Source organism: Condylura cristata, unplaced genomic scaffold (assembly GCF_000260355.1).
Source record: "Condylura cristata isolate star-nosed mole 26May11 unplaced genomic scaffold, ConCri1.0 scaffold00011, whole genome shotgun sequence".
In the NCBI taxonomy this organism is placed as follows: Eukaryota; Metazoa; Chordata; class Mammalia; order Eulipotyphla; family Talpidae; genus Condylura; species Condylura cristata.
In genome coordinates, this window is record NW_004567112.1 from 46,430,882 (window position 1) to 46,444,293 (window position 13,412).

A 13,412-nucleotide genomic window follows, 5' to 3' on the forward strand; every position below is an offset into this window, starting at 1 on the left:
CATAAACAGGAAAGTATTCTGGTAAAACACAGAATCTTTGCTTTCTAGGTAGATTTCTCAGAAGGTAAAGAAAGCCCTTGTATCAACTTTTAAGAAGCAGATAAATATTCCAACATTTTGTCATTTGGCAGAGGAAAATAAAATATTTTTTGCATCAGTAAATTATTCAATACTAAAGATGTTTTAAAGAAAATTCAAAAGTCAGCTAATATTAATGATAATAAAATTACCTGTTGGTAAGACTTCGACCACTTTCTACATCCATTTACATTTTGTCTTACATAATCCTCTTCCTCAATCTAACAGTAAGGAACCAATGATTTTACTTTAAGGCAAAACCATTCTCCTTTCCCTTTATAAAACTACAACCTATATACTTTGAATACAGTTATTTTTCTCTGTGATTATTTTTTCCAGCATCTCGTTCATATATATTGATTGTAACTTTTAACCAATGTAGTCTATTTCATGAGATAACTATGACAAAGGTAATTGTGAACCGTCATGTACTAATATTTTGTATATAAGTTTATAAATATATCTCATCTTTTTTACAGCCATACATGGCTTCATAGTACAAATTATCAAAGTGGAAAAAAAAATTGTTACAGGGCACTCCAATGTAAATTGGGTTGCCTGTCTGTGGGTCCTCACTGGTGCTCTTGAGATTCAATCATATTATGGACACACACAAAAAGACTCCATAATGCATTTATTTACAAGGAGAAAGATAAAGGAACGACCCAGGGAAAGAGGAGAGAAATACAAGTTAAACTAGAATGTCCTACCAGTTCTGCTACTTGGACTCCACCGGCTCGCTGAAAACCGATGGAGAGCAAAAACGACCAGCTGTGAACCACCAGGCCAAGAGACCCCCAGAGCCCACATGTCTGGTTTTATCTTAACCTGGCTGCTCAGCTCGGCCCTCACGTCCCAGCATGCTTCTCCTTGTTATTGATGGGATTGGTAGTTCCAATATCTGGAGTGGGGGGGTGGAGTCCATGAAACCTGTACTGTTACAGGGCACCCCAATGTGAATCGGGTTGCCTGTCTGTGGGTCTTCACCCGCGCACTTACGATTCAATCATATTATGGACACACTCAAAAAGACTCGATAATGGATTTATTTATAAGGAGAAAGGTAAGAGAATAACCCAGGGAAAGAGGGAGAGAAATACAAGTTAACTAGAATGTCCTACCAGTTCTGCTGACTTGGACTCCACCAGCTCGCTGAAAACCAATTGAGAGCCAAAACGACCAGCTGCGAACCACCAGGCCAAGAGCCTCCCAGAACCCACATGTCAGGTTTTTTCCCAGCCTGGCTGCTCAGCTCCGCCCTCACGTTCCGGCGTGCTTCTCCTTGGTACTGATGGGATTTGGAGTTCCAGTATCTGGAGTGGGGGCGGAGTCCATGAAACCTATACCTGTTACAGTACCTGTTATAAAATGACTGGCCTAAAGATAAAAATAAAATAAAAAGATTTCCTTTGCCCTATGTGAGATTTTACGGAGACTGTGGATTGAGTTTAGGGCAAGGAAGTGAGGATGACCAACTTGCAACCTGGGAGTCTGGGTGTCCCCAAAACCTACCTAACTGGTTAAATAATCAGCCTGCTTCCAATTAGCATTTCCAACCTTAGGCATTTGCTCCTTTGCTCCTTTGGCCCTGGAACTCTTGATGAGGGGAGCACCATGGAAAATTTTAGCGACTAGAATGAATAGAGGAGCAGCAGTGGAAAGGGACAGCAGAGGCAAATAGAAGGAGGTGCAGGTAAAAAGCTTTTGAAGAGGAATAGATGAAACTTCATGGGAGTTTAAGGGAAGTTCAAATTTAGTATAAGAGAGGAAGAGTTGCTGCTGGGTGGGGATGTGATGAGTGATGCCAACAGCGAGGCTGGGAATGAGAGCAGATTGGGAAGTTACTGGAAGTTTCCCAGTTTACCAAAGAAGCCATTGAAGTACCAAATGACATCTAGTAAAATTTAGTCATTGTTGAGGATTTTGAGCTGAATTAATGTCTGTAGTGGTAAAGTACTTCTTGAGTAAAAGAGGGAGGGGCCAGATAGAAACAGTAAGACTTATGAATTGAAATTGTGTCTGTCCAAAAGATATGTTGAAGTCCTAAACCTGGTACCTCTGGAAATATGACTTTCACTGAAAATAAGGTCTTTGCAGATGTAATCAAGTTACGGTGAGATCATTAAGGTAGAACCTGATCCAATATGACTGGTGTTCTCATGAGAAGGCACAAAGGTGGAAGCCTGGTGTGTGATGACAGGGTGGAGACGGAAGGAAATGCCAGGGATTGCCGACAATCCCTAAATGATAGGAAGAGCAGGAAGGATCTTCCCAGAAAGCAAAAGCGTCAGAGGAAAGATGATCCTGCTGACATCTTGCTTTCAAATTTTTAATATCCAAAACTGAGAGACAATAAACTTTAGAAGTGTGTGGTGTTTTGTTATGCCAGCTTTAGGAAACTAATAGTTACCCATGGGATTAGGTAATTAAGTGAGACATAGATTATAAAGAAGACAGGAAAGACCATCCTAAAGAACCCTTAATCAACTGAGGGAACTTCTTCATAAAATTTCCCTCACAGTAAAATTTCCCAAAGAAAAACAGAAGCGGTTTTGCAGAAAAACCAGACAAAAATCTCTGCGTGAAAGAAGCAAAGTAAGTCCTAACCTTGCTCTGGACAGACAAGTGTCCAGACCACTGGATTAGGAGTCCTGACTCATAGTGGGTCTCATATCCCCAGGACACAGAAGGTCAGAGAAGCCAGCATGAATCTCTAGAGGCAGAGAGCAGGTCCAAGGGTGGGTGGATCTCTCCAAGGAGAGACAGCCCCAGGAAACTGTTAAAGGTAAACAAGTTTAGATTTATGGAGGGAGAGAATTCATTTGAAACACAATTGTACATAGTTGCTAGGGACTGGGAAGGAAAAGGGGAGTGGTGTCTTGGGGCATTTTACCCTGACCTTTCCCACCACCAGCACCAGTACCACCACCACCACCCCAGCAAAAAGTGGGGAGTTACTGTTTAATGGATATGGAGTTTCAGCTCTGCAGATGAAAAAGTTTTAGAGATCTGTTGCATAACCATGTAAATATACTTAATGCTACTAAAGAGCACACTTCAAATGGTTAAGAGGATACTTTTTATGATGCATTTTTTAAACCACAATTTAAAAAATCATTGCAAAAGAGAACAGACAAAAAATTGGGATTGTGCCTATTGTGAAACAATGACCACAAACTGCAAGATCTGTGTTCATTTTAGAGATCAGGCCAAAAGAGCTTTCTTCTATAAAGAAGATTAGACAGCGCTGGCAAGAACAGAAAGTCAGGAGTGAGGTTAGCCTGTGTGTGATTGGACAATTGATCAGGGACACTTGTGGTCAGATTATTTTTTGGAGAAGTCATTAAATAAGGGCTGTTCTGTAGTTCAATACTGGCTCAAGTTGAAGGTGGGTAAAAGTTCAGGGGCCTGTCAGGAAGGGAAATGTCCGAGTAAAGTTTGGTCAGGGCGTATTAGTGGGTAGCTTGTCCAGATTGGTCCGTGGAGACAAATGCCTCAACTAGTATTCACTTAAGAGACAAAGGAGAGAGTCTGTGGTCTTATCCTAGATAAACAAGGGAGTTCTCCACCAGTCTTATCTAAGTCCCTTCCGAAAGGCGGGTCTTTGCAATAAGTCTTTTCCTGGAACACAAGGTCGGGGAGGGGGAGTGGATGGCATGGCTGCATGGGTTGCTTTCCAGCATTCTAGCACAGAACTCAGGTGAAGTTTTGTAACAGGGTAGTCCCCAGGAAAAGGGGAAGTTCTAGGTTCCCTGCCCTACCCAGAAGGAGGGTGGGGCTGAGCAGAGAAAAGGAGAGAAGAGGAATCTGAGGAAGAAGAAAGGAGGATGGAGAGCCAGAAGGAGACCTGAGGAAGCCACATGAAGCAGCAAGCATGTGATGAAGAAACTGTGCTTATTTCATTGGCTGAAAGCAATGTGGGTGAAAGACCTGTGAGGAGGTTGACTATGGCAATGTTTATATTGATTTTGATTTTGCTCTTTTCCTCCCAGACTTGTCTGGCCATTTCTGACCCTTTTCTATGGGTCAGAAGGTGCTTTAATCTTGTGACAGGCTTTCAGGCCTTGCTTTGGACCAATCCCTTTTGGGTTGACTTTTGCCCACAAGGGGATGGGTAACTTCAGATGTTTGATTTAGAATTTTTTGTCTTCCGTGTTGTATACTCACTGTATTAAAGTTCATTTTAATTAAAGACTTACATGATTTGTCTTAATGCGGCAGATGGCAGAACCTATTTAGAGCAGGCAGGTTTGGGGGTTCACTGTGCCCCTCTCTCCCTGCTCTGTAACAGTTCAACATTGTCACCACCCTACAATTGTGCTTCCTCCCTCCTCCAGCCTTCTTTTGCACAGCAAATTTCAGAGTTGTGAGCTCCTCCCATCTACACTCAGCAAGATTCAGTTAAGTGTGAGCTGTTGTGGGTATGTTGCTGGCATCACTCTGAAGTTACCTGATGTCACATTTTCTTCCAAATACTTTTAAGTAGATGGGTGGAGATTTTACTTGCATTTTGCAAATTAAGAAACTGAGGCACAAGGAGAGTAAATAACATGACTAATGTCACATTGCTAACACTAGTCCCTGGATTAAGGCTAGTCCTAATCCAGTCTGATCAAATTTAATTTAATTACAGCAGCAATACAACATTCACAGGTACCAGGAGTAAGACTTGAAAAATCTGTTCTTTTTTTTTATTCTTTGTTTTGTCCCAACTTCTGTGACTGGCTGAAAGAAAGGAAGGCGGGAGGCAGAAAGGCTGAGCAAGCAGAGTTTATTGCTCCCAGACAGCAGTTGAGATGGAGCCCCTAGAGTGGGGTCCGCAGCTACTGCCAACTCTGTAGGGGTGAAGGGTCTCTATAGATTCTAAACTCAAATTCCAAAAGGGTGACTCATCGCTATGTCCTTTGATGCAAGGCCCAGTTCGTTATCACCTTCATCTAGTCCCATCCTGGACTCAAGGCCCTGCTAATTGGATATAAGGCCCACTTTATTACTGCCTTGTCACCCTTGGATGCAAGGCCTAATTTATTACTGTCCTTATCCAGTCCCTCAGTAAATCTCTGCACTTGGTCACTCCCAACATTCTTATCTTTAAAAATTCATTGATTGATTGGTTTTCTTACATCATTGTTAATTTTTGAACTACATTTGATTTCTCCCTTCAGGTTTAGTCTTTGTAGTTCTCCCACCACCATGCACACATGATCCATTACCATGGTCCTTTGCGCTCTTCTCTTTCCCCTGTTTTGACCCCACTTCCTCTTCTTCTCCCTCCCCTGCTGTATGCCTCAGATCTGTGGTCAGCTTGCAAGTTTTTTCTCTATATTCTACATGTAAGTGAAATCATCCCATATTTACTTTTTCCTTCTGACTTAGCATCATCGCCTCCACCTCTATCCATGTTGCTGTAAATGTCATGTGTTTGTCTTTTTTGATTGCTGAGTAGTATTCCATTGTGTATATATACCATGTCTTCTTGATTCACTCATCTGTTTTGTGATAGTTGGGTTGTTTCTATATCTTAGGTATTGTAGTATTGCTGTAATAAACACAGGGGTACAGCTTTCCTTTTGAAATAGTGTTTTCATGTTCTTTGGATAGATTCTTAGGAGTAGACTCACTGGACCATACAGTAAATCCAATTTTTACTGTTTTGAGAATATTCCACACAGTTTTCCATGGGGCTGGACCTTGAGCATCTCTTTTTGAGAGACACAATTCAACTCAAAATAATTAATAAGTGGGGGAGCTAAGGTTTTGAACCACTCTCTAGTCATCTGTTGAGAGTGGTGTTTATGTCCCAGAGACAAGTAAAAATTACACATGAGGATTTTTAAGACCTTATAAGAATGTCTCTCTGCTTTTCATTTTTGCCTTTTAAAAATTTCTCTGGTTGAAAAAATGCACAAAATGAAGAATAATGTAAAAAAATAAATATCAAAAAATTACTATGATGTAGTCAATAGTACATAAATGTGTTGTCTAAAGATACATATATTTAGAGGATTTTTTTAACAGGTAGGAGTATGAAAAGCAAAAATAAAGGTCCTGTACTCATTCTAACCCCTATGCTCCATCTTTTGAATTGGTAACTACTGGTTTTTTACTTTCTCTTTTTAATAGTTGCCTCAACAGAATAGCACTCCATAGTTTGAGGTTTGTAGAAAGGTGTTTGGATCCTCTAGAAGTTAGTTGGGAAGATTTAGCTGGAATAAAAGAGTCAGTAGGCTTGAGCCAGGGGGTAGGCACCTGGAATGTTAATGGGGCAATTTGACAAGTATCAGTTCCTTTCAGTTTATATTTTTATATTCTATTATTTCTACCTAACCACCAGTTTCCAGTGTTCAATATAATTTAGTTCTGAAATAGGCTGTTAATGTTTTGACCAATTTGATATCAACTGATAGGGGAAGGATAGACTTAGAATTTTTTGAAATACAGCTTTTTATTTTTTTTAAGATTTATTTCATTTATTTATGTGTACAAGAACTGGAGTGTAGGCCAGGGGTGCTGGAGCCATAAAAAGATTCACCAGAGACGGAGTGGGGAGCAGACCAGGCAGATCTACTGAAATACACTGCTGAGGGGAACAGCAGGCAAGAGAGGTAAGGTCTGCTGTGCCATGTGGGTCAGCCTCCTGGCCAGGGATCAAACCCAGGTTCAGTGACTGGTGATAGCTTGATAGCACTGAGACTTAACCCCTTGCACCACCAGGGAGGCCTGAAATACAGCTTTTTAAAAGAAGAGAACCACTGCAAACTAGTAGCCAAGTAATGATTACACCTCCATTCTTTGAACCTGAAATCCCCTGTTGGGTGCCATGTAGTCTCAAGATGTGGTCTCCTCCCCACAGCAGAAACACAATCAAGTGATTTTTCAGGCATTGATTTGGGATTCTTAAGGGAGCAAGGTTGACAGAGTCACAGGGAAACCAATTTCAAAAAAATTGCCATTGCGCATTTTTAAGAGAAAATTTCAAAAGCAAGTTTGCTAATAACACGCATACCTCCTATAGGTGTGGGAAAGACCCAGTATGACTAAATCCTTTACAATATGAATTTGAAGCCATTCTTTGCCTAAGTTGAAATCATTTTCTTATATAATTAAAAAAACAGGAAGTCAAACAAAGTCTAACACTGAAAAGATATTCGGATATCCGTGGAAAAGATATTCTCATAAGAGCACAAGATTGTATATTACATGAGTCATGGTGTTTTTCAAGAGTGTGAAAGGGTAAGGATGTTTTGGTCAGTTGGTTCTTCAGCTCTTAGAACATTTAACTTAAGGATCTATTGATTGTGTAGAACAACCCCTTCTCACTGCTATATGGGCTAAACATATTTTTGTTATAATTTATCCCACCTGTGTCTGTCAATTCCTCCCTACTTGCCTCCTCCTGTGACAGTCTGGTTCATGTTTCTTCCTAAAGCTCTAAGCCAGTTATTAATAACAGCCCAGTGATCCACCTCGGAGCATATGGTGTTTTCCACTGAAGAGAGATCATCTCCTTGACTCTGGACGTTGCTGATTGAGTCCCTGAACAGTAAGTTTTGTTTTTTGAAAAATATGGCATTTAAAAATGTTGAGGAAGGAGACAAGTTAATTTTATTCTTATTTTCTTCTTCAGAGGGAGGGTATAGTTGAGCTAGAACTTGGACTTATAAAGCCCCTTCCCTCTCCCTGTATTTCAACATCTCTCCAATTATAACAGTCTATAAAAGGGATGAATGAATTAGGAATCTATTTTTTCCATTTCCTTCCTGCTAAATAAAGGCAATAGGAAGAGCGAGGGGTTAGCAATATTCACTAGGCTTACCATGCATGTGACTATTATGCTATTCTAGATATTACCAACTCCCTGGCTTTTCTTTCCACACTGGGTATTTTAGCAATTTCAAAGAGAAATCTCACGTATGGAAAGTATCTTCAGGAAAGACTTGGATGAGAGGTTTGGAACTTTTCAGTTTTCCATGTTTGAGATTTGGATCAGAGATGGTAGCTGTCTTGTTCCACAGATTCATTGCTGCCTCTTTTTTTTTTTTAGCCAAAGGCTTTGTCTTTGTGGTCTCCTTTACAATGGTTGTTTCTCAGAATCCCGCAAAGTAGGTCACTGAGTTTTCTGTCTGGAAAAGGAGGACCCTGATGCCCAGAAAGGCCAATGTCTTGCTCAGTCCTTGTGAGCAGAGCTGAAAACCTACACTTCAGTCATTCTTCAGGAGCGTGGACTAATATGGCTTTGCTTTGGCTGTATAGATTCAATTCTCTTGACCATGTACATCAAGCTCTGCAGTAAAAATGTAAGGGACACATTACAGTGAGTTGGAAGGAGGCAGATGCTAGACTGGTTTTGAGTTCTAGCTTGACCACTCACAGGTTGTAATTTAAAATAATTACTCAAATTTTCTGAGCCTCAGCTCTGTGAAATAAGACATAACCTCTTTTACTGGGCAGTATGATTTGCTCACGATGTATATAAATAACCAAGTGTTGTAATTTATTTATGAAATCCCTCATTTGAATTTGTCCTGAGACATTTTAGTCATCTTTCATTTGTTTGAAACTAAAATCTAGAACCTCCAACGTGCTCTTTGATGGGAAACATTAATTTAAAGTTTAGAAACAATAGCTGACTTTGACAAATACATTAGTAATTAACTTTAGAACGATGTAAGCTGGGCAAAGATGGAGGATAGGAGAAGGGTATGTGGTTAGCTACAATTACAATGGGTGATAATAGAGACATTCCCAGAACAATTTTAAAGCATGAGCTACTGTTTTCATAGACATACTTTAATCAACATTCTAAAATTTTTCTTTTGCTTATGAGTTTCTTTGGTTCCAAGGGATGGGTTTTTCTTCCTTGCTACATTAGATTTGATTCTAAGTAGGAGAAAGAAAGGAGATTGGTTCAGAGAGTAACTTCTTCCCAAAGTGTTCTCAAATGTCACTCAGGACAGAGGTGAAATTTTTGTTTTACTTTACAAGCTTTCATTCGCAAACACTTATTTAACTCCAACTGTGAGAATTTGAAATTCTGTTGTCCAACCTAGCCATCAACCTTTTCACCAGGACTTGACTACAAATAATAGTTTCTGGGAACAGAAATCAAGTCTGCTCCTTGAAGGATAAAAAAAAAATGGCAGTGAATTACTGAGAGTTGCGCAGGTTGCAGACCAAGAAGACCTTTTGAAATGTTCTGCCACATGCTTTTAAGAATGCAAACTAGCCCAACATTCTCATGCATCTCTACTACCAACCCCAAATAAATTTGATCTCCTATTTGGGGCAGAAATGTAACATAGGGAAACCTCAGTCTTGGGGAGTCTTGATAATGGATAATAAGAACCTACGTTTCTTCACGTGTAGAAAAATAGTTTCTTCTAGGACCAAAATATTTATTTAAAACATTTGCGACATAGTCAGAGATGCCTTGGAAAAGCCTGAATTGGGCAGGTGTTGACTTAGAAAGCATTAGAGATAGAGTTGAAGAGTAGTGGAACTGAGTGGTTCCACATCGGTCTGGAACCACCCTGTCTCCCTGAAGCCTGCAGGTGATCAGGTGGCCCTCCTTTAGCACAGGCAGGCCATAAAACACCCTACTGCCTGTCTGTCTGTGTGTCTTCCCAAGCCTTTCCAAATCCTGCATCCATTTGCTTTCTCTCATTTCCCTGGATTATTCATCTCTCTTCACCATAATTGGCTCAGAGAAGTGGCTAATTCTGCTGCTTCATTGTACCAGCCACTATTCAGGCAACATGCTGGGAACTTGGCTATCTTTTTATCAAGCCGAAGATAGTGTTGTGGCTGAAGCTATCAGCTTTGGAGCCAAGCAGACCTCCATTCTAATCTTTGGTCATCTCTGGTCTCTGACCTAGAAAAACTTCCTTAGCCTTTGTGGACTTCAGTCTCTCCAACTAAAGAAGTAGATGTGTTAGTTACCCACCTCATAAGGTTTAATAAAATGAAAACTGAAGTATGTCAAGATCCTCCTTAACTGTAGTTACAAGTAAAATTCTTTCAACATCCTGACAAATATATTACCTCTATAATGCAGATGAGGTAGCAGATGGGGTTAAGTGCCTGGTCCAGGCTATAGAGCTGATTTGAGCCAGAACGAAGATATCAAACAAGTTCCATCTGCCTCTCAAACCCACAGTCTCTTCACTTTATCATGCTGATCAACCATCTGTGACAAAGCACATGTTTTGATTTTCAGTCGAAGTCCACTTTGTCAAGTTCTCTGGCTTTTGCTGAGATTTCCTAATTTTGCTTGTGGTTTACTTTATTCTAGGCTTTCTTGTTTTGCCTTGGCCTGAATCAAAGAAGCTTGAAGTGGATGAAAGTAGAATCTTTTCAAATAGCTAAGTTGGTTGAAATGCAGCATCCAATTTATCATAAATGCCAAAAATTGCTGGGGCTATTTTCAAAGTAACTCTGACTTGAGACAAGTCACTGCATTTTTCTGGACCCCATTTGTCAAAAGAGCTGCTTATAGAGGCTCAAACATGTTTTCTAGCATCAACATTTTTTCTATAATATTTACATTATGTTTATATAATATTTCATATGTTATTTCTATAATATTTCATATCTTTTATTGTTATGGTCTTTTGTAGCTAGAAAGAGAAAATTCCTTGAAATTCTTTCTTAGAAAACAAGGTGTCGCCATCATTTAAGTATTAAGCCATGTAGTGTTTTTCAGGATTTTTATTCAAGTTTTCTTTCATACAAGGTTCAAATCATTGAGGAGTTACTGCCACAGACGTCTGTTAAATCCCCTTTCTCAACATAATTCAACTTTATAATTCAGAATCTATTGTGGCCTTAATTAGCTCAGAAAATACAACTTGAACTCAAATTTTAGAAACTTAAAAAATATACAAAATCCATTTGCCATCAGTATGGCTGATGTCTCAGTTAAATTTGGGAAGACTCATGTTTAAGGAGTTTATGTCTCTTGCCCTATCACCCCAGCATCCATTTCTGGATTCTTAATGGGACAAATCTCCATTACACTGTAGAAATGGTTGCCATCTCAACTCTAAACCCTCATCCTAAAACCTGGCAGGGCATGTGCCAAAATCTTGTGACCTTCCAGCAGATTGATTTGGTTCTCTAATTGCAGCAAAAAGCAAAATCAAAAGCAAAGACACTAACAAGATATAATTCCCATGAGATTTCTCAATTTCTGAAGGATATTATTGAACATAAAATTATGAGAATAAGACATATCCCTTCTGCAAACAAGTTTAAAACACCCCACTCCTGGAGTTTATTTTTTACATAATTGATGGGACACGCAGACTTAAATTTATGCTTTTTGTATAATTGTCATTTGAACAAAGTGAACTCTACTCTTTGCAGCTTCTATTTACTTGCAGTTATTAAATCAGCATTTGCTGAAAGTTAATTAGTATCAGATGGAGTAGGGCAGGATTCATAAGATTCAGAATTCATTAAGTTTAGCTCTGCTTTTTTGGAAGACAGTAACCACCTGTACATGCAACAAAGAAATATAATACAGAAATGCAATACATTATAGTCAAGTGGGCAATAAATTCTACCAGAGGAACTCAGGAAGATTGACAGAGGAGGAGCCCCTCGGTAAAAGGATGAATAGAAGTTTGACAGTTTTGCGTATATAGGTACTTAAAAATATCCCAGGGCCCTCCCTGGTTGTGCAGTGGGTTTAAGTGTAGCACCATGAAACTCGCTACAGCCGCTTCATTTCTGAGTTCCATCCCTAGCCAGGGAGGTGACCCACATGGCGTGTCAGACCTCTCCTGACCTGCCCACTGCTCCCCTCAGCAGTATACTTTGTCGATCTGTCTGTTCTGCTCCTTGCTCTGCCTCTAGTGAATCCTCAATACTCCTGCACCTCTGGCCTGCACTCCAGTTCTGTATGCACAAATAAATACATCTTAAAAAAAATAAATTCCAAAAGTATGATTTATTCAGAGAGTATCACCTAGATAGTAACATGCTAGACCATAATACTAATAGTCACTGGCATATTAAGTATTTACTTGATAGGCACAAGTATTAATTCATTTAATTCTCATATTATCCTAAGAAATAAGTAGGTATTATTATTATCATCTTAATTCTATAGAAGTGATCATTTAGGCATCAGGAATTAATGTAACTTGTCCATATAAGTCTTGTGATATGTGACTTTTGTGAGTGAAGCTCCATCAGTCTGATTCTAGACTTATCTCTCAACTACCATGTCCTGGGAGCAATCTCTTCATTTTCTGTCCAGCCAATGTTAAGGAGGTCATAAATTGATCATAAACTAATCATAAACTGAGTGGTGGTTAGATAACAAGAATAAATAAGAATAAAATTTCAAGTAGTAAAAGCTAATAAAAATAGCAAAAAAAAATTCTGTATTTTCAGCTAACTTGGTTGCTGTGCACATCCTACTTAGAAATAGCAGGTTGCTTTTTTTGTGTACAAATTAACAACAGGCTATTGTAAAGATATCCTGCCAAATTCAGGGTTATCGGGTCCAGCAGAACCATGTGCACCTTTTTCAAGCAATTGTTCACAAATACAGATTGGCACCAGGACTGAAGAGGAAGAATGGATGATATTAATTACATTGGGGTATTTCCATATGAGGATAGCTGACTTCCTTTGTAATACAGGTCTTTTCAAGAGTAACTGAAAACATCAATAAATGCATGTAGTTGAAAGAGGTTGGCTTCTGGAGTCCTGACTGAATAGGTCCAGGCTCCAGCATAGAATACTGAGTGGCCTTGGCCAGTTGCTTCAGCTCCCAAAAATGCATAATCATAGCCTGGCATATACTGGACAATCAATTAAAAAATATGGATAGAATTCAATGATGTCTCAGTTTTCAACATGTGTCTTTTAAAAACTTGTGTCAATGTTATCTTTACCATTAGCTTTTGATGGAAACAGGGAGGAGGGTCAGCAAATTCTTGTTAAAAAGGAAAATATTTTTAAAATGTGACTCATGTGCTAACGACTACAAATTTGAATCCAATGAAAAGTATTTTTCTTTTGATTGAAAAGAGACTTTGCAAAGTATGTTCTTTTCTTTGTCTTGACCAAGAATCCATGCTTAATAAGAGGAAACAGGTTGAGAGAAATTGAGAAATGAGTGAACTCTTAGTGCTCTTGATAATTTTAAAGAATTAGGTTTTTTTATTTTGCTATGTTTTGTTTTTGCCTAGGGATCAACTCACTCTGCAGATGAACTCTTCTTATAGTCCCAGATTTCAGTACAACATTTTATAAAATAATAAAATGATCTACCCAAAAGACACAAAAACACTGATTGAAAAAGATACCTGCACCCCCATGTT

The 13,412-nt window shown here is 39.1% G+C and overlaps 1 protein-coding gene across 1 annotated transcript in view; it reads left to right on the forward strand.

Annotated features, from left to right (window-relative positions):
- The first annotated feature begins 7,559 nt into the window (after positions 1-7,559).
- MRLN (myoregulin) overlaps positions 7,560-13,412 on the forward strand; it is a 9,720-nt gene continuing 3,867 nt past the window's right edge. Inside the window, exon 1 of the mRNA XM_012723574.1 lies at positions 7,560-7,621. The gene's annotated coding sequence lies outside the window, so the exon portion shown is untranslated. The remainder of the gene's footprint in view (positions 7,622-13,412) is intronic.